The sequence below is a fragment of the Pteropus alecto genome, unplaced genomic scaffold, assembly GCF_000325575.1.
Source record: "Pteropus alecto unplaced genomic scaffold, ASM32557v1 scaffold71, whole genome shotgun sequence".
Classification (NCBI taxonomy): domain Eukaryota; kingdom Metazoa; phylum Chordata; class Mammalia; order Chiroptera; family Pteropodidae; genus Pteropus; species Pteropus alecto.
This window is the reverse complement of record NW_006433024.1, coordinates 5740386-5759974: the sequence shown is the minus strand read 5'-3', so window position 1 is coordinate 5759974 and position 19589 is coordinate 5740386. Positions and strand designations below refer to the sequence as shown.

At 38.0% G+C, this 19589-nt stretch overlaps 1 long non-coding RNA gene across 3 annotated transcripts in view; it reads left to right on the top strand.

Annotated features, from left to right (window-relative positions):
* Positions 1-19589, top strand: part of LOC107195409 — a 151155-nt gene that overhangs the window by 28339 nt on the left and 103227 nt on the right. For 2 of the 3 annotated variants that reach the window (XR_003045163.1, XR_003045165.1), the window contains exon 1: positions 15979-16058. The exons of the other annotated variant lie outside the window; for it this stretch is intronic. This is a non-coding gene — a long non-coding RNA (uncharacterized LOC107195409). Of the gene's footprint in view, positions 1-15978; positions 16059-19589 lie in introns of those variants that run through there. 3 annotated transcript variants of the gene reach the window in all.

The following is a 19589-nucleotide window of genomic DNA, read 5'->3' as shown; positions in this document are numbered from 1 at the left end:
AACTCTTTATTATAATTATGAGTCATGATTTGCAGAGAAAATGCTGTTTGGTTTCAAGGTGGACTTCCAGCTTACACACTCAGGCTTTGCAAATAAGTTAGAGAAAGGCTAATAACTGGTTTATGCTCAAGAGGGAATAGAGAGTGATTAAGAATATGGATTTGAATACTAGCTCTACCATGTTCTAGGTTTTCTCCTTCTGCCTTTCCTGGTCTCTTCTCAGCATTACTCTGTGCCCTGGGAGGCTGACCTCTATGTTCTATGTCACTTGGGCTCCCCAAACTCTGACCTCCAGTTGAGTTTAATCAATGAAATGGAAAGTGCTGGCAGAAGATTAGAAGATGGGAGAAAAGGAAGATCAGAATATTAATTTCCTCTCAACTCTCCTGCCACGCTGTGGTTTTGGTAGTGGCTGGGTTTCTCTATCTATGGCTCTCTCTCCATGTGTACAGCTCTCACCTGGCTTCGCTGTATCAGTCTCTTCTCTTGTCTCTTCAAGCCTAGAGATGGTAATGACTTTCTGTTGGGTAGTCGCTGGATCCATTACTATATTTGTCCCATTAATTCTGCCACACATTAAATATTCTGTTTCCCTTTGAACATGCCTACCTCCTTAATCGTTACGGTGAGTGACCTTGTGCAAGTACTTAACTGTTTTGTGACTCTTTTCACATCTGCAAAATGGAGTTGGTATTACTATATGCCACATGGGATTGATAGTTGGGATATTAAACAAATTAACATATATAATAGTACTTTGTATATAATAAGTAATATAGTAATAATAAGTATTGATATCACTTGTTGCACTGATAGCAAGTAAAGTTTCTCATTTAATTCCTAAAATAACTTTATAATGTAGGTATTATTTTTCTTATTTTACATATGTAAAAAAATAAGGCCTAATGAAATTTTGATAACAGAATTATGATTCAAAAACCAGGTGAAATTCAGAAGCTATTTTTTCACTTCATTGCATAAGACGAGATTTCTCACCTAGTTAAAGGAGAGAGAATAGATAGTAAGATTAATAGCTAGTAAAAAGCATACTGAAATACTCTAGTTATGATGGACTATTCAATAGATTTGTTTTTCAAGAAACCAACCTTCTAGAAGTGACTTTGGACAGTAAAAGAACATTTATCAATATCATGCCAATCTTGCCATGAAATATGGCATTTCTTCCCCCAAAAAGAGCTTGTCAGTTGTATTTTTATATTTTTTTAAGCTAATTGATTTTTCTTTTGCCTTCAAGGACCTTTCCCTTTTAGTATTCTTTTGTGCCTTCAAGTCTTAATTCTGGCAAAGGACTATTTTCATCTTCCTCATTGCCCACTGAAAAGATCTGAAATCATGTGATTAATGAAACAGTTCTTATTCTCATTTTCCAAGGCAGGGCTTTTGTACTGAAAGTCAGATGAAAAAGTGAAACTGGAAGGGCTCAGTTTCACATTAAACCTTCACTTAACAAGCTGACTGTTGCGTGAGGGGAGACAAGGAGACAATGGAAGTAATCAAGCTGGATTTATCTAAGTCAGCGATACAGCGTCTCCTGAAATTTCTTTTGAAGGAAATAAACTCCTTTTGGCTTCTATAGCTTGGGGGAGGTATTATCTTTCAGATTGAAAACAGAATGATGGGCCCCAGACAGAGATAACCTAGTAAAATATGCGTGCCAAGTTCTATTCAACAGTCTCCTCTATGGCAGCTTGACCAGAAGAGGGGGGTGCAGAGTAGCAGTGTCAGAAAGAATGATGGTTGCAGACAGCAGCAAGATGGCTGAATAAGATGTCCTTCATTTGTATCCCCCCTCAACAACAACAATTTGGCTTTCATCTGCAGACAAAAGTGCCTTTGTGGGAAATGTGGGATCCAGCACCATATACCAAGGGACCCATGAGGAGTATTGCCCACCTGTGTGTTGTCGAATAGGCATATGGACCTCCATCCCAGCTGTAGACTCTGCAGCAGCCCATGAACTGGCTCCAGCTGGGAGCCCTGGAAAACACTGTCTTAGATGATCACCTGTGGATAAGAAAGGCTTTGTGGATGCTCAAGAGTCCAGCACAGAAGTTCCAACACACTGTTGGAGCAAAAAAAAAAAAAAGAGAGAGAGAGAGAAAGAAAAAGAAAAAAGAAAAGAAAAGGAGAAAAATGAGTCTGGAAGTACTGAAGAGGGTAAGAGGAACAGTTTGACTTTACTCTGTCGCTCTTCTCCCAAGGCTGCACAACTCAGTGCTGTGAGACCTTCTTGGCGTGATTTCTCCTACTGGGGAAAGTGAGAGTGTGTAAGTGCGCATCCAGCTTCCCCAGTTGTGCAGGACTCTGCCAGGGAGGCCCATTTATCTCTCACTGAATTCAGAAAAATTGATATTATTAAAATGTTCATATTATCCAAAGCCACCTATAAATTGAACACAATCTTGTCAAAACTACAATGGCATTTTTTGCAGAAATAAAAAAAAATAACCCTGAAATTCATATAGAATCACAAAAGACCCCAAATAGCAAAGCAATTCTGAGAAAGAACAAAGCTGGAGATGTCACACATCTTTATTTTAATTTTTTTTAAATTTCTTTTTACATCTTGATTTTTAAACTATATAACAAAGATATAGTAATCAGAACCATGTGGTAATGACATAAATTCAGACACATAAACCGATGGAACAGAACCGAGAACCCAGAGATAACCCCCTGCAGATATGATGAACTAATATTTGACCAGGGAGCCAAGAAAACTGAATGGGAAAGGATAGTCTCTTTAATAAATGATATTGGGGAAAAATCACATGCAGAGGAATGAAATTGGATCCCAGTCTAACACAGCTCACAAAAATGAACTTGAAGTGGATTTCACTGTGTGTGTGTACACACACACACACACACACACACACACACACACACTGGAATATTATTCAACCATGCGAAAGAAGGAAATCTTGCCATCTGTGACAATATGGGTGGACCTTGAGGGCATTATGCTAAGTGAAAAAACTATGACAGAGAAAGACAAATAATGTATTGATATCACTTATATGTGGAATCTAAAAAAGCTGAACTCAGAGAAACAGTAGAATGGTGGTTGCCAGGGGCTGGATGGTTGGGGAAATGGGAAGATGTTGGTCAAAACATATGAACTCTGGTTAGAAAAGGAATAAATTCTGGGAATGTAATGTATAGCATGGTGATTCTAGTTAACAATACTGTATTATATACTTGAAAGTTGCTGAGAGAATTAAATATTTTCACCACAAAAAAGATTTGGCAATTATCTAAGGGGATGGAAGTGTTAATTAATCCTACCATGGTAATCATTTTGCAATATATGTGTGTCAAATCATCACATTGTACACCTTAAATGTACCCAATGTTAAATGTCAGTTATATCTTGACAAAAGTTGAAAAAGAATGATGGTTATATCCAAAAAGAAACATTAAGTGTAGAAAATTTACTAAATGCATATTTGGAAAAGGAAAAAAAATATATATATTTGAAAAAGAAAAAAAATACACACACACACACATACACACACACACACACAATCTTCCATGGAGAAAAATAATTAATTTGGTACCTAATAGAGGAAAGATTAGCTAGCATGAGAAAAAATCCAGATATAATATATTTGATTTGATATGACTTTGGACAGAGGTCATCATTCACTTGTCTCTTGGTATAAATTCATATCAAATTCATCAACCTCCTTCCTTTTAATAACCCTATCAGACGAGGCTGATGTGGGGTGGTGCCTGCTTAGCACATGTAGGCTAATTGTGATAAGAAACAATCTTCCCATCTCAGGGACAAGCACAGCAAAGTTTATTTTGTGTTCACTTCATGGTTCAATGAAGATCATTAGAGCAGATTTATAAGATTTATTTCCTTTTGTCTTAAAATCTATTTAACCAGTCCTTTTCCCCGCTCTCTTAACTATGGGAGTTTTGCAATCAGAAATAATCATTGTCAGTGTGACCTTCATCATCATCGTCTTTATCATCCTTATCATTATTACCAACAGGTGAATAAGAGCAACCACCATTCACTGAATGTTAATATGTTTCAGTTATCATGGCAAACATTGCGCATAGTTTATCTCACTGATCCTTTACAAAGAATGATCATAAGGAATGCATTGTTTACTCCCTTTTAATAGATTAGGAAGCTGAGGTTTAGAATCACATAGTCAGGAAAGTGGAGATTTCAGACCCATATTTATTTAAATCCTGGGTTTTATATTCTTTACCATTTCTTTATAGTATCTTAATATGTCTTAATATAGAGAAGAAAATTGAAAAGGGTTGAAGGAGACCATCAATCCAATTCACTTTCTACTTAAAATGAAGTGGAGGAAACACTGGGAGATTGAGTCAATTCTTAGGGATTGAACCCAGTGCCACCATGGTCTTTAAGCCCTATAATCTGAGTGTACCAACACATGCAAGCTGTGTCTCTTTTTCTCATTGACCCAGGCGTGAAACCCAGTCTTTCCTGTGCTTGCACAAATCCCCACTCACAAAAAGCCTTGTAGGTATTTTACTGAAATTTTGAGATGTGGTTGGGGAGTGAAGAACTGTTTATCAAAAAGCAAAGAACTTCAAATCGAATATCAGATATCCCTGTTCCCAGCTGTCCCTTCTGCCAAGCCCCAGGACCTGGGTGCTTTGTCCCAGCTTCAGGCCACTTCCTCTCCTAGACCCTTTCATCTCTGTCCTGGACTGCTCTACCAAACTCCACATTTTTTTTTGTTTTTTTTACTCTATTAAGTAGAGCCATTCATTTTTCTCCTTCGTGAATCCAAATCCATCAAGGCGCTCAATAGTGCACAGGGCTTTTCATATAACAGATTTCACCTTCTTTAGAAGACAGATGGTAAAAAGTTCCCGTCCCATACTCTCTAGAGCCACCACCCTGGAGAGACTGGGCTCATTTCTGCCAGGACCCTGCAGAGCCTTGGATCAATGCTAATGGTAACTCCAGCATCCCACACCTCCTCTGACAGCCTGAATCAGGCAGATTCCCTGGAGACTAGTTTGACTGGGACTGGGTCTAGGTAGTTGCCTACTCCTGCCTTTGGGCTAGGCTGGGGTTTCTGGAACCTGGAGGACTGCTTTGGGCTTTTGGGCTCCTTAAAGGGCATTTGGCACCCTGTAAACACTGCTTATTAAAGGAAACAGTAGGACTGCTCTCCCTTTAATAGTTTGACCATGGAAAGTTTGACCTACTTGGGGAGGTCTGACATGGAAGACTCTGGACTTTGAGATGGTGGCGGAGCCTGTTTGGCAAGCCAGCAGCAAGGCTACAGAGGGAAGACATGGCCATTTGAGTTCCGAAGCCAAGTTCCTGGTGGTCAGGAAAGCCCAGCGAAGGCTCTATAAAAAATAATAACAGCAGTTAAGCCATTCAAGGGTCCAGCTTTGAGCTGAAATTTCTGATTTTGTTTTTTTTTTTCTTCTCACTCTTGAGGTTTGGCTCACTGCTTTTTCCCCTCTCCTGAGATCCTGTTGACACATGAGTGTTATTAAGGCTTCTGGAGGGAGGGGTGAAGGGTGACCATGTCACAAAGGAAGGCTAATTAGCTGGCACTCCCTCCTATACCCCCTCCAGCTGGCCCGAATCTCTTTGGTTTTGAGTTCTTCCTAATGGATCTTGGCATTGATGGCCTGCCTCTCTTTTCAAAAAATAATTAAAACCAACGGAATTCAAATTAGGTCCTTTCTTGCTGTCAGTGCTGTTTTGACCTAGTTTGTGAGGTCTGCAGAAGCAGAGTGCCATTAGGACATTTTGGCTCCCTACCTGGATCGGAACCCAGTTAACTCCTCCCACAGAGTATGACATCTCCTAAAGAAGAAGTGACAAATTCTGGGTAAATGTGAGGCTTCTCCCACTCTCAAACTTGTGGCAGAAATTATTTATATACCAAGGCAGTTTTTTTTTTTCCAGCTAAGCCTAGGCAAAGTCTCATGATTCTCCCTTTCTTCTTTTTTTAATTTTATTTTTTTAAATTGGGGTAACATTGATTAAAGCATTATATAAATTTCAGGTGTACAACATTATGATTTGATATCTGTATACTCTATTGCTTGCTCACTACCAAAAGTCTAATTTCCATTGGTTACCATATATTTGACCCCCTTTACACATTTCACCCACCCCTCTGGTAACCACCATTTTCTTGTATCTGTATCTATGAGGATTTATTTTTTTTAGTTTGTTTGTTACTGTTTGTTTTATATTGCTCATATGAGTGAAATTATGTGTGAAAGAATGATTTTTGTCTTTTTGCGTTTATTTCACTTAGCACAGTACCCTCAAGATCTGTCCATGTTGTAGCAAATGGCACTATTTCATCTTTTTTTATGGCTAAGTAGTATCCCATTGTGTGTATTTATGTGTGTGTATTTAAGTGTGTATATATATATATATATACATATACATATATATACACCACATCTTTTTAATCAATTCATTTATTAATGGACACATGGGTTATTTATTCATCTACCAATGCATTTAGGTTTTTCCTATAGTCTAGCTATTGTAAAAAATATTGTAGTGAACATTGGAGTGCATATATTTTTTTGAATTAGTGTTTTTATATTCTTCAGATAAATACCTAGAGGAGGAATTAGTAGATTCATAATCCTCCTTAATGCGAGACTCCCAGGAGCTACTACCAGTAATCGAGGTTAATGTAGGGGTTGGAATCTATTTAACATCCTTATTCTTACCCTAAAATGCTCTGAGGCCCAGAAGGCACGACCTCCTTGGTAGGGGCTTGGTCAGAGGCAAGGTTAATTGGATATATTGAAGGTTTGTTTCTGAGTCCAAAAGAAATCCCTTCCTAGGCCTTTAGGCTTCTCACACCTTCCTTCTCTTCTCTCTTTCATCTACCTTCCCACTTCCTCTTCTTTACATGCATTCTAGCTTCCCAAGGCAGGTGCTCTGTTTTCTAGGCTACCTATTGTCAGTAATTAAAAGTTCCACCTGAGACTTTATCAGCCAGCTCTATACCACTTACAGTGAATCTTTGGGTTAGGCCTTCAGTTAAAATGAAAAATATGTTACCTAAAAGAAACTGAGCTGTCTGGAGTTTCTTGATGGTCACAGCAGAGTGGTTAAGACTTGGTGTACTAGAACAGACAGAGCTGGACTTAAATTACAGCTGGACCACTTACTTGCTGTGTGACCTTTGGGAAATTAATTGAACCTCTTTGAACATCTATTTCCTCCTCAGTAAAATAAGAAGCTCTTATCTCATGTTGTATTGTAAGGATAAAATGAATTCATACCTGTAAGGAACCTGATGTAGTTTGGCACATTCTGGGCACGCGTGAGGCCCCTCCCATCCCCGAACTTGTGGCAGACATTATTAAGGGATCAACACACTTGATAAACTTGTGTTGCTTTTATCCTCTATTTATTGTCTACTTGACAAAGAAGGAATATGAGTTGTCCAGGATCACACAGCAGAACTGGGCTTTGATTCTAGGTCTGCTGGACTTCATAGAGTATGTTCTTAACCACTTTGAGCCTCCTAGTTGACCTTAGACAAGCTACTCTGATCTTTGCTTCCTGGAGGGAGAAGAGTGTTCTCACCTGTAAAATGAAGATAATATATCTCATTGAATTAGTATAAGGATTGAGTTAATGCTTGTAGCATAGGGCTTGATTTATTGTAAATATGTGCTATCACATATATCATCATCATCAGTCATCAATTATCATCATCATTGTTATTATTTTTTTATTTTTTTTGCATCTAGCATTGTAGTTGGCACATCACAGGTATTCAATATGTGTGAGTAACTCTGTTGGGGCAACATATGGTATTATTACTCCAGTAAGGGAGGAGGAGTGAATGACTCTCTGGGCTGAGAACTCTGGCTGACCTTCTGGCATCCTCATAAACAATTCCAGGAAACCTCTTACTCGCTACCTTGGGAAAAGCTTGGAGAAGTAACTCAGCCAAGCAAGGATCAGAAGCTCTTCCCAGTCCTTGCAGGATCTTGGCCATTTGTGGCCATCCTGCAGGGACTGGCCTTCTAACTGGTCAGTAAGATAAGAACTGTTCTTATGTTCATGAAGGAATAGCTATTAGGCTTCCTGTGTATAGAGAGGGCTGATGATTAGATAATGTAGGAAAGGGGAATCTCATTAATTGTTGTGTCCCTATCTTTAACACTCAATGCATGAAATAGACCACTCCTATTGAGATTGTTGAGAGAGGTGTATTTTGTTACCAAGAGCTCTAAGAAAAGCAGAATTTCCTGAGCTTTGGCCTGAGCTGTACTCAGATAAATGCTAATATAAGATTTATTATCCAGATTGTTATACTTTCCCATCCCTGGGGAGAGAATCACTATGTTCTGGCAGTCTTCCTGATGCTCTTATTGATCATCTTCTTCTTCAAAACATATTAGTTCCAGTGGCAGCAGTTTTGTATTTCTTTTGGCCAAATGAAGGCAGTATACCTTGCTTCCCATTTGCACATATCTGTTATTCCTCCTGGTTAAAAAAAATGTTTTTAAAAACTGCTTGAAAAAATGTTTTTAAGACCTTTTAATTTCCAAATAATTGTAGATGTACAGAAAAGTTGCAATGTTAGTAGAATGTTCCCATAAACCTTCACTCAACTTTCCTTAACATCTTACACAATTATGGTACGTTTGTCGAAACTAAGGAGTTAACATTGGTACCATGCTATTAACTAAGCCGCACATTTTTTTAGATTTTACCAGTTATTCTACTAGTGTCTTTTTTTTGGTTCGATGATTCAATCCAGGATTTCACATCTTTAGAGTGTCATGTATCCTTAGTCCTCTCTGATCTCTGACAGTTTCTGAGTTTTTCTTTATTTTTTATTTCATGACATTGATAAATATTTTGCAGAATATATCTCTATTTGGGCTTGTACCTATTTATTTCAATGATGTACCTATTTATTTCAATAATTTTTTAAATTTTATAGTACTTTTGGGCTTACAAAAAATGGCAAAGATAGAACAGAGAGTTCTACATAACCTACACCCAGTTTTTCTTATTAACATCTTATATTATTATGATATATTTTTCACTATTAGTAAACTGATATTGATATATTATTAGCTAAACTCCATAGTTTATTATGTGTCTTTAGTTTTTAACTTAATATCTTTTTTCTATTCCAGGATCCCATCCGGGTTGCCAAACTACATTTAGTTGTCATTTCTCCTTAGGCTCCTCTGGTCTGTGGCAGTTTCTCAGACTTTTGTAGTTTTGAGGCTTACTAGTCAGATATTTTGTAGATTGTCCTATGTTTGGGATTTATCTAACATTTTTCTCATAATTAGACTGGAGTTTTTGTTTGATGGGAGGAGGAGTATACTTATCACATCATATAAAGGATACACACTATCAACATAATTTAAGAATGATGATGTTGACCTCAGTATCTTGGCCAAGGTAGGTGTTCGTTAGGTTTCTCCATTGTAAATTTACCCCTCCCACCCTTTCCAATCTATACTACTTATAAAAAAGTCACTATGCACAGTACACATTTAAGGATTTAAAGAGTGGGGAGTTATACTCTACCTCCTCGAGGGCAGAGTATCTACGTATATTATTTGGAATTCTTCTGCATGTAAGATTTGTCTAATCTCTCCTATTTATTTATATTAATATAGACTCAATATTTATTTTATACTTTGGGTTATTATCCAATATTACTTTCCTTGTGGCATTGCTCAAATTGTTTTAACGTTGGTCATTGGGAGTTCTGTCACTTGGCTCCCATATTCCCTGACACAACTCATTCATTGTTTTATTCATTCATTCATTAGAGCATTCCTCACTTTCTGGCACTATAAGATGCTTCAAGTTCATCCTACATAAATCCTGCCTCAGTTCTAAAATCAGCCATTTTTCCAAAAGCTCTGGTTTCTTTTATTGGGGAATAGTATTAGAAACCAAGATCTGAGTGCTAGGCATGCTCATTGCTGGTGGGGCGTTGTTGCTTCCAGGCCCTCTTGGCTGACCAAGAAGAAAATAAATATATGTGTGTATAGCGACCCATGTATCTATTAATATTTCTGCATGTAACTATCTGTATCTATATTAAGCCAAACATGAATTCATACTGATGTCTCCAGTTCTAATCCAGCCTTCTTTCTTTGCTTATTTATAAATTCTCTCTGCAACAATAAGAAACCTGGATCCTATCATCTGCCATTCATTTACTTAATTGTGAATTCCGGTATACATGTATAGTGTTTAGAGATTTGTTAACCTATATCCCTGTGGAAAAGAATTTTATCAACTAGAGCACAGTATTCTGTACAGTTATGTGCCCCCTTAGTCTCATTATTTAGATCAGCATCTTTTGCCCCATACCCTTCATTGAGTTTTGTTTCATTCATTTGCAGTTCAGGTAGATTTTCTTTTTGTCACATTCTGCATTCCATCTGGGAGTTCCCTGACTTCCTAAATGATTTATTTTTAATTTGCATATATCAAAATTCACACTGTGTTGAAAAGTTCTACGGATTTTGACAAATACCTAGTGTTGCCTATTTATTTTTTCTACTTGCTGTTAAAGATATGATTTTAAAAACATTTTTATATAAATATAGGGTATTTCAGAGATTGTATTTAATTTATTAATTACTGAAGGAAATTATAAGATATTAAAACCAGTCCAAATAGCATTTCAGAAACCAATATTAGGGGAAGAGTGCAAAATTAGATACGAAACTGGTTATTGTCCATCTGAGTCATAAGCCATAAATTCTGAGATTAACTCTTCAATGGGGGAGAAATTATTTCCACCTCAGCCATACAAAAATGTACAAACTAGCCTTTGCCCCATAGAGCTATAAAATATCTCAGACAATAGATTGTCAAGAAGAGCACTGTGCTGGGAAAACATCCAGCAATCCCTTTTCAAGTTTTAGATAATTTTTCTGATATTGAGTTGGTAAAAAAAAAAAAAAAATAAATAAGGCATTCAACAAAACTACATAGTTGGAAATGGCCAAAAATTGTTAAAGAGATAAATTTGAGAGAAAACTAAAAATAGAATAAATCCAGGGATAAAGTTAAACTTAGAAATTTATACCTGAGAATATTGTACAACTTCTAAAGGAGAATGACAGATTCAACTATTAGCTTTCCAGCTCTCAGAGCAAAGAGGGAGTTAGGGGACTCCTAGTATTTGTCATGTTCGTAGATAGTTCTGAAACATGCAGACTTTGGGTTTGAATTTTCATTGGGACAGAAAAAAAAGAATCTCTTGGTAGATCATTGGCAGAAATGTTTGTAGATTCAGAGAATGAAAAATTTGTGAGACGAGAAGATACCTCAGATAAAGTCCAAGCTTTTTTTTTTTTTTTTAATCAAACTACTCTCTTAGGTACTTCTACCCATAATCCTTTGCAAATTAAACCAAGGCCATGGGTCCAAACCTTCTATAAACCAAACAGAAGAGAGGTAGCTCTTTGTGATATTGCCCACTAAAATGTGTCTGGCTAGGTTAATTTTCTGTAAATATCACTCGAAGAGGTGATAATGTTGTTTTAATAGTGATAGAATGTTAAATCCTCACTAAATTGTCTATCACTGGAGTTAGTCTTCCCAGTCCCCTGAAAGATACATGCTCAAGGTCTGCAGGACTGAGAACTGCCAAGAGATCTCTTTAGGCAAGGGACAGGGCCCAAAACAGAACATGATAGGACAACCATGATGGAATCAGAATCCTGATGTGTTACTTCTAGGTTGTCTGGACATTTTCTTGATTAATCTCCCTATTGTGTTTTTGCATTTTAGATAAAGGTCCTTTTGAAATATCTAACCTTTGTTCCTTTGTCTGCATTTAGGCTGTAGAGACGGGGAAACACTAAATCTTTACAGGTGGCATTGAAAGTGTCAGGAGACAAATCCTAGAGGGGGAGGTAAATACCAGAGGCTAAAAGCTGAGGTTACTTATGTGGCTGGGTCTTCTCCAGAGCTGCACTTCCCAGGAGCACATCTCTGCTCTGGTTTTAGAAGGAAAACGTTATGATTGGTTCTTTAAAAGTTGACTCTCTTACTGTATCTTTCTGGAGAACTGGAGTTGAGATCTTTTTTGCCTGAATTATCATCTCTCAGTCAAGAAGAAGCACTGTGGGATTTCTTCCCCATACAAGACTAATGGAAAATGGCTTTTCTTTTTAAAAGGGTGTTGGAAATACAATACCTTCACTGGTCTCACATTCAGACAGATCATTTCCAAGATAAGCATTTTTTTATTGGACTGTTTTCATTTTCCCAGTGAGGTCACCGCTCTGCCTCCCCAGGAGGCCTCCCACACAGGGAACATCACACCACCCACTCAGCCCTGGAGGTCCTATCTGGCTGCCCTGGCACGTGTCCCGAGCTTGAGACATAGTGAGAGTAGATACGATTCCTCCTTGTCTCACACACAAAGACGTGAATCTCAGCACTTTGAGTGACAGTTTTGTGGCTTACAGATGGTGAGAAGTGCTCATGGAACCGAAGGGCAATCATTTTATCTGAGGATGCTATTTAAACTCCAAAAGTTGAGTTTAAGACTGCAAAACTTTAAGGAGTATTTCATTTTCATCAGTATTTCTTTATTATAAATTACCAAAATGAGTAATTTCTGAAATATTCTGAAGGCCAAGGTCATTATGCCTTTCAAAGAGGAGAAAATTCTAAACATCACAAAAATCCACCGTTATATCTATACCCAGATATTATTTTTTCATTATTTACATCATCACTACTATGACAAAAAACAACAAAACAAAACTGCCTATGGCTGCCTAAAAATGTCTCCTTAATATTTCTTAGTATTTTACTTATAAAAGATATTTCTGAGTTAAGAATCTTCCCTTTAACATTATAATTATCCTCAACATTGAGGTGTGTGAGATAGCAGTTCAGTGTTGTTTAATTATATAACTTTTTTTTTTCCTAACATCCAATGATCAGTCCCTAAGTAAATGGAGATTTTATTGGAAAGGAGTGGGAGTGGGGGTGAGAAGGACTTAAGTTGGGGAACACCAAACCATATTAAGGTTCCCTTTAGCATTAAGACTTTCCCCTTATTGAAATAATCCTTTCCTTAAAAAAAATTATGTCCCGTATTTAAGCCAATCTGAAGTATAATATGTGGCTATATTAATATACACCTGAGACGAGTCATCTATTACTGACAGAGTCTCAACTGCAATTTAGGTAGTGACAAGAGAGCAGTTCAAGTGAATGGCTTATCGTTCCTTGTCTAGCTCTTAGAGTTCAAGCTATTGGTTGCTGTGATCATAGGGTGACCTAGGAAGGGAAAGTAGTATCTTAATTTCTGAAGTGCTCACAGTCAATCAGCATACAACACAGTCTGCAACTCCCTCAGCTATGTGATAGGATCTGTCACCCTTCCACCCTACCTTCTTTAACACTCTCCCTTAGGTGACGTTTGACCCACTGTGACATAGCCTCATTCAGTAATTTACTCATTCATTCCCAAGTATGTATAACTTTTGGTTGTTAAATTGCAAACAACAGAAGCTGACTTTGACTAACTTTATTTAAAAAGGAATATATTGGAAGATTAGCAAGGACTGAATAGCAAAGCTGTGGTAGTTTGCAGATATGACCACACTTTTCCACTCTTCTTTGTATCCACAGTCTTGCAATGTGACTCTGCAGCCCCTCCCATCAAGGAATAGAGCCTAGTTCCCACCTCCTTGAACCTGGGCTGGTTCTGTGACTTGCTCTGGTCAACAGAATGCAGTGAAAATGACGATGTGACAAGTCTGAGCCTAGGCAAGCAACAATGTCAGGCAGGTAACAGTGTGGTTACTACTGTCACAGAGGGGTTTTGAGATCCAGGGGAGGGACACCTAACCTAGACTCACTATCAAGAAGAGATTCTTGGAGGAGACTACATTGGAACCCAGTTCTGTGAGATAAATAATAAGCTAAGTGAAGAGGCAGGAGTGGTGAGCAACACTGAGGTCCTTCCAGGCACTTAAATTGGCATGAGTGAAAACCTAGAGGGAGGGGGACTTTTAAACTCTCACCATGGGCCAAATTTATACCATGCTATATCTGGTGTGGCCCAATTTCTTAAAAAAGAATTGCATTCGCAAATTCCACCAGTTTCTATTGTTTTATGTCCTATTACAGTGAGCCTTGTATGCTTGCTAAGGAATGTTTATTTTCTCCTATAAACAATGGGGAGTTGAGCAAGGAGGTAGTTGAGCAAGGGGGATGGTCCCGCTCAGGTTTGTGTTTCAAAAAAATTATTCTGGCAGCAAGTAGAAAGAATGAAGATGGTAAGGGGCAAGAAGGGAGTCAGGGAGACCAAGTTGGAAGCTACTGCTGTTTTCTAGACAAGAAGTAATGGCTTCAACTAAGGGAAGGGAATGAGGAAATGGCAAAGATGGGATGGATCTTTTTATGATGTCCTTAGAGCCTATATGGAGATACCAGTTGCTTCTAGCTTTAAAACTACTGTTCTTCCCTTAAAGCAAAGTCATAATTTAGAAGGCCTCTGTGTCTGATAACAGATCTTTCTTTATGTCAAGTAAGACATACACCTGTTATGGAGAAATTGGTAATAAGCTTAAATCTACATGATGTTGAGACACCAAATCCCTCCTTATTCTTGCTTAGAATAATAAACAGTTCTCCTTGGACCCACTCAGCTTGCCAGAGAGCCAAGCAGTTTCCACACCCACTTAGAGTCATGGTGTGAGACGGGAGGGCTGTCTAAGGCCAGCCCTGAACTAGAACCAGATGGAAAAAGATTCTTGCCAGAAGAGACCGTCATCCAAACCTTTTGCTTTTCAGTGATCAGAGGTTGAATGTTCAGAGAAAGTGCATCTGCTGCCTTAGTCACAACTGGATCAACTGAAATAACAATGCAAGGAGGTGTCTGCCTTGTGAGAGATGAAAGGAGCAGCTGCCAAGAGACCCATGCTAGCCTTCTGGGGAGGGAACGAAGGGGTGGTGTTCTTGCTCAAAAGGCTTTAGACAGAAAGCAAAGAAGAAAGATTGATTTGAGATTTCTTCCTTTAATATGATTGAGTAGGCTTGGAAAATAGATGGAGATCCCTAAGATGTGTACGAGTTGGGAGGGTAAAAAAATATGAATTTATAGTAGAGAGAAGTGTATTTTTGTTAGCTAGTACTTTAAATTTTTTTAATAAATATCAATAATTCAATTGGTATGTATTTACCTGTTATGAGCATGAAAAGTCATAGCAGACAGAGCATGTGACCCTTTTGCTCTGGTTGAGAAGCCCAGGCATTTGCATAGAAAAATGCTCATATTAAAACAAGGAATAAAAGCTAATAGCAATGAGAATCTATTGGTGTTGGTGAAGAGAGAAAGTTCCTAAGGAAGGCAATTTGGTAACAAAATCTAATTTTAGATTTTGTTATCTAAAATTTATCTGCAACTGATACCATTGAGTCACAGAGCTTCACTGACATGATTGAAAGACTTTGTATATGACAGAGCTTTACGGTTTGGTCTCCTTACCAGGCCACATTGCCAACACAATGTATGCTCGATGTATTATTTGTTTTTCATAAATCTTGTAATTATATTATCAATTGCACATATTTATTGTGTTGTAGTTTTGAATGTGCATGCATGTTTAAAGTATTGATCTAAGTGAAACATTTCAAATATATTGTATGTTATAGAATCCTGTTTCTCCATTTTTCTATTTGCATTTTATTTATATACTAAACAAGGCAGCTCCAGAAATGGAAGTGAAACTGTCCTCTTTCTACAGTGATTGTGACGGCTGCTCTTTATTGAAGAACTATTTTGTGTCAGTTACTTTACCCATATCCTTTAAATTTTTTTAAAAAATTAAAGTAAATGTATTTATAGCAGAGATTGTAGGAAAATCAGATGAGAAAGAAAATAAGTTACCTATAATACTGCAGGAAATCTCATCACTGTTAAAAGGTGACTGTAGTGACTCAGAGACATGATACCACTAAGCTGAATGAACAGCCAACTCTGCTTTACTCCAGTCAGTGGGGCTGAGGACATGGGAGAAAGGTAAGGAAGACACTTTTTAAGGGAATGAAAGTTAGAGAGGTCTCTGCATTACTGGACACTGCCCCTTGATAAAGGAGCATAATTCTGAGGTACCAGCGAGGGGACAAGGGCATCCCAGAACAGGATCACTGAGTGGCTTTTTACCCAGAGCTTGCTGTCCTCTAGAAAGTGCACCCAGCCTTTTCTGTCAGACTTTTTCTTTCCTGGTGAGAAGCCCAGGCCTCTTCTAAGCTGCCAGCCCCACCTTGCTCACACTTAATGATAAGAGCCAGTGTGACAGCAGTGTTAACCCTTCCTGACCAGGAGGTAGAGGCCTGGCCAGCCATGCCCTTCCTCAGACTCAAACAACAAGGCATCTGCTCTCTTCCCTGTGCTTTTGTTCTTTTGCTGACCTGTCTACTGTATATTCCTTATGTGCTTCTCTCCTCTTGTTCAAAGGTCAGGGAGAAGTATTTTGCTTGGTGAAGACATCACCTTTGCCTGGTGAAATTATCTCCTTTCAGTGAAATGTTTCCAGGGGGGATATAATTGAAAGGCAATGAGATGCTGTATTTAAAAGCAGAACCCTCACGAGCCTGACTTGTTAAATCCCCGCCATATAACATAGCAAACATACCAGCAGTACTCATATCCCATATTAAATATACCTTTTGTTTTATGAATTTTTGTAAGGGATTTTATATTAGAAATTATTTGGTGCTATATTACTCATTTAATTTATGATTGGCTATGAATTCCTGACAATTATAGTGTATTCTTAGGAGAATTCGTAAAGTGAGAAAATCGAACCTGTAAATTGTATTTGATGGAATGAAATCCTAATGAAAACTATATTTAACAGTGAATGAAGCTTGGCATGTGGTACACTTTGTAGACATTTAATTAAACATTTATTAATTTTTACATTTATTGTTTTCTTAGGGTAGGTTCGAAGCCAAGAAATGCTTTTCTGTCTGGGTCTCATGCATTTTTCTAAGCCCCTGTAAAGCTCTTGCCTCTGGGATCTCACTGCGCTGGGAAAGTTCTTATACAATAGTGATTCTCAAACATTTTGGCTTCAGGACCCTTCTACACTCTGAAAAATGATTGAGGATCCCAAAGAACTTAATTATTTTTTATTTTTAAATGCAGATTTATCTGCTAATATTTATTGTATTAGAAATAACAACTGAGAAGTTTAAAAATCATTTTTCTACTAATTTATTTTAAAATAACAACATAAACTGATTACATTTTACATAACGGAAAACGGATTCTTATAATGTCTTCTGCCTTCAATGTGTTGTTATATCTTATTTTGCTCGCAGCATAAGAAAAAAATTTAGCCTCATGCACATATGTAGTTGGAAAAGGGAAATGTATTTTAATAGACTTCTTTGACACTAAGTCAAAACTCGATTGCCAATTTTTAAAAAATTAGTCATAATGTGGAATCTGAAACCATATCAACGAACTTTTCATACTATTGCATTACCTTAAATCCATGGGCTATTTTGCACTATGAATCAATGTTTTACCTGTGCATGCTTTTGCAACATGATGCATTGGACATTTGGAAAATATCGGCTCACTGAATTATGCAGATCATCTGAATGTTGATACTTTTAAAAAATACAATATCAAAATATCACATTCATGAACGCCACCAAAGAGCTCATCAGAAAAGTGTTTTAGGTATTGAAAAGCTGGCAAGTTAACAGAGGCATGTATGTTTTCCAAAATTCTAATTTTCATTTGAAACTCAAATGTTATCATTGGCAACATTTACTGTTAGTTGTATTCCTTTACATAACAGGCTCACGTATTAGTTTTTGAGAACATTGCTGCCAATGACCTAAGTCTGAATGCCCATAGTTTTTCATTTGTTCTTTCAAGTACAAATGGTAATCCATGAAAGAAGAGTGTAGTTAGGATTACAATTCAAACAACTGTGCAGGTGCCTTTCCTTGAGACAACAGTGGTACTTGGACGGACGGCTTTAGAAGTCTGTTATGCCATCTTCTCATTTCCTCATGCACAATTTTAAAAAAGACATGTACTCAACGGTTGAGATTTAATAAAATTAATTATTCTGCTTCATCAAAGACATGCTTAAGTGAAACAGCATTTTTTTCTAATGTGAGCAGATTGCATTGAAGAATGCAGTGACCACTGATGCACTTTGGTACAGTGCATTCATCCTATGACGCTGGCAGTTTTTTCCACCTTTTCCACCATCGTTGCAAATGTAAAAACGTTAGAAATGGAAACTAATGTCTTAGTGTAATTCTTAATATTGTTTTGACCTTGAGGATCCCCTGTCAGGGTCACAAATCTTACTTTGACAACCATTGTGATACTCAGCCCTGAAGTAAGCACATTTATTATATGCCAGGCACACAATAAATGTTCCAACAATTCTAACTAAAACCATGTTTTCCTTGCATTTCTAAACATCGTTTTTTCTCTTTTTAAAAATAGGGTTAATATCACTTCATAGGGTGGTTGTGGAGATTAAATGCAGAAAAGTATGTAAGATGCTTAACACAGTGTCTGGCACATAATAAATGCATGATAAATATGAAGTATTATTATTAATATTGCTAATAATAAATCATATGAAAACTTTTTCTGGGGAGCACCAGCAGGATCCCTTCGTATCCCTACTGCCAGTCTTGACTGGACTCTTTCCTATTGAGCCTTTTAAATGAGGCACTTCTTTTCCCTTTTTATCTTGATCCTCCAGGCTCAGCCTGCTGCTGCTTCTGGGATTTGCTGCTCCCATGTACTTTGGGAAAAGGGCCTCTGCCAGGAATTTCTATTTGTTCAGGGGTCACAGAAAGCTGCAGTCATTTTTTTTTTCCAGCTCTTGCAATCTAGTCTAGACACTCTGAGGAGGTGGAGGATATAATTACAACTTGAAACACTTCACATACACCAGCAACTCAGCTTCTTCTGCATGTGTGTGACTCAGGCCCCAAAAGGTCACTGAAATCTGACGATTCACTCACCCAGAGAAGCCAAAAGTGAAACCCTAGTGGTCCAGAGTCCAGTTGCCGTTACCACACAGCACCTTTTATGCAAAACTAATTTCTCCATTGGGTTCAGTTCAATTCAAAGCCACAACCTCTGTGTACCGCACTGTGCCAGCAATCGTGCTGTGCTGGTTATTCTCTGTGGGCCACACCAGGCTCATTCCTACTTTCCTCTGTCCTGCTCTGCACCTGAGAGGTTGACCTTTATTGATGAGATCACCAGGCTCTTTGCCCTCTGGCCTCCAGTTGGAGACTGCCTATGACAGGGACTGGCAGGATGGAGGTTAGAGGTCAGGAGGGAAACAGGTCGGCTTCCCTGCTCATAGCTTCCTTTCTCTTTTGGCTATAGCTCCTGTCTAGTGACCTCCTTGTCACTGTTGTGGCTGCTCTCACCAGAATCTGGTAATATCATTTTCTCCCCTCGTCCCTTCCACAGTGGTAACAGCCTCCCTCTGTGGCCAGTCTGTGGCATGTCATTATTTCCTGCCATTCTCTTGTCCTGCCTGCCTGCACCTCT